General features: G+C 43.4%; 1 pseudogene; it reads right to left on the bottom strand.

Moving 5' to 3' along the window:
• Positions 1–624: 624 nt before the first annotated feature.
• Positions 625–1,591, bottom strand: LOC135975515 (olfactory receptor 10A7-like; annotated as a pseudogene).
• Positions 1,592–2,622: the final 1,031 nt, after the last annotated feature.

The raw sequence follows: 2,622 nt of genomic DNA, 5'->3' as shown, positions 1-2,622 counted from the left end.
AAGCTGGGAATAGGTGACAGGGGATGGATCACTTGATGATTCCCTGTTCTGTTTATTCCCCCTAAGGCACCTAGCATTGGCCACTGCCAGAAGACAGGATACTGGGCTAGGTGGACCTTTGGTCTGACCCACTATGGCCGTTCTTAATGGAGGCGATGCTGTCCATATCCCCTTCCCAGATCCATGCAAGCCCTTTCCAGTAAATACAGATATCTAGAAGACAGTCATATACACATGTGGTCTCAAATACAATGATTTTACATAGAGGACATTAACATTATTTTCCAAAATTAGATATCTCAACAACATTTTTCATTCCAATTTTGAGTTGAAATGAAAACAATGAGAGAGTATTTACATTAAATGCAGATGATTTTTTGTAATTTTTTTCTGTGTTTCAAGCAGCTATGAAGATAATCATCATTTCTGAAACATTGATTTCTAATTTGATTTCTGATTTCAATGCACACAAAAAATTTAAGAAATGTTAACATTTTTATGTGTTTCTTTTTGCAGTTTTTGATCCCTAGTTCAACTGTAGCATTGAATGCCACTGACTTCAAAGAGCTACTCCAGATTTGCACCGTTGTGTAATTCATATCAGAAAAAAGATATGCACCCAAATTACTTTCTGTGAGAAAATATTTTTCTCTTTCTCCTGTCTCCCGACAATCTCTTCAGAGCCCCTATCACCTCCTTGTTTCTCAGGCTGTAGATAAATAGGTTCAAGGTGGGGGTGACGGTTGTGTTAATCAGAGAGAGCACGTTGTTGCAGCCTTTTAAGTGAATAGAATTGTGTCTTAAATAGATCAGACTGCGGCTCCCATAATACAATGTCCCCACAATGAGGTGTGAGGAGCAGATGGAGAAGGCTTTGTGTCTGCCTTCAGCTGATGCCATCTGTAAGGTGGTGGAGACAATAAAGATGTAGGACAGAAGGATGAGAGAAAATGAAATGAAGGTGACCAGTATAGCAGCTGTAAATAACTGCATTTCAGACTGAGAGATGTCAATGCAAGAAAGCTTAATAAATGGGGGAATATCACAGAAGAAATAGTTAATTTTATTGGACCCACAAAATGGCAAGGCGAAAACCCAGACTGTCTGTACTAGGGACACCACGTTACCACTGAACCACGAGAGAACTGTCAGTGAAAGGCAGACTCTCCTGTTCATGATGGGCCTGTACATCAATGGGTTACTTATGTCCCTGTAGCGGTCATATGCCATGGCGGCCAGTAGGAAGCAGAGATTCCAAGGAAGACCAAGAAGTACATTTGTGCAGTGCAGGCCATGTAGGAAATGCTTCTGTCCTCTGAGAGGAAGTTCACCAGCATCTTGGGACAGTGACCGAGGTGTAGCAAATCTCCAGGAAGGATAAGACCTGGAGAAAGAAATACATGGGGGTGTGAAGGGCTGCGTCCATGGTGATGATTATGAGAAGTTTGTTCCCCATGAGGGTAATGGTGTGAATTAACAGAGAGACGGAGAACAGAGGCACCTCCAGCTTGTGGTGGTTGGACAATCCCTGTAGAATGAATTCAGTCACCGTGGTGAAGTTCCTCCTTCTTAATTCTTCTGCATATTTCATCTGTGGGAGGACAATAAATATCTAGATGACATGTGAAGGAATGACCCACTGCAGGAACTAATGGGGAGATGTTCAAAGGCACACATGGGAGTTATGGTCCCAATTCCCAAGGACATTCTGTAGGAATTGTGGCCCACATCCTCAAACATATGTAGGTGCCTAACTGTCATGATTTCTATGGGAGTTAGGCACCTAAATACTTCTAAGTGTTTGGGAGACTGGCTGTCACATGTGCCTTTGAAAATCTTCTCCATTCATAGGGGCAAATTCTCTATTCATCCAGTTCAAATCTCACTGAAGCTACTTCCACAGTCCCTGTGCGGTTCGGAAGGTATTTCCATATTCTAGATGTGGCTGTCCTCGGCCCCCCTTCTCTTCTCTTGCTGTCGGCTCTGTTGACTTTTTTCTATTTGTCCCCCATCTTACCTGAGCTGGACACAATACTCCTGATCAGCCTTAATAAGCGTGGTAGAGAGTGAAAGAAGTGTGTCTCATACTTTGCTTACAACACACCTGCTAATACATCCCAGAATGGCGTTCGGGGTTGGTTGGTTTGTTTCCAGCAGTGTGCTGCTGTACATCCTGGTTTTGTACAGTGCCAGCTGCACATGCAAGAATGTACCTGGGGCTAAGGGTCACTGGGGGCAGCAGAGGGTGAGGAATGGGAAAGGGGCAGCTCTATTGTAGCATGGGGGCACTAGGGATAGCAGAGGAGGAAGGCTGGGAAAGGGGCGGCTATACTGTGCACTGGGCATTGGGGGAAGCAGAGATTAATGTGGCCAATGTTTTATGTAGCCTTGTTAATGATCTCTCCATGGCAGCTGATCACAGGAAACGACCAAATAAAATAATTCTTTTTAACTGAAATCTCAGGTTTAATAATCCTTAAAGTGATGAAGAGTCAATCAACTTGGAATTAAAAACCTAACCCGCAGTGTGAGAAGATTCAGCTCTCTCCTTGTATTCTAGCCAATGTGCAGGTGAGACATGTTTCCCTTGAAGAGTTAAGCAATGTTGGCATTGATGGGGTG

This window comes from Chrysemys picta, chromosome 13 (genome assembly GCF_011386835.1).
Source record: "Chrysemys picta bellii isolate R12L10 chromosome 13, ASM1138683v2, whole genome shotgun sequence".
Taxonomy (NCBI): Eukaryota; Metazoa; Chordata; order Testudines; family Emydidae; genus Chrysemys; species Chrysemys picta.
The sequence above is the reverse complement of the archived record's forward strand: the minus strand, read 5'-3'. Positions and strand labels throughout refer to the sequence as shown.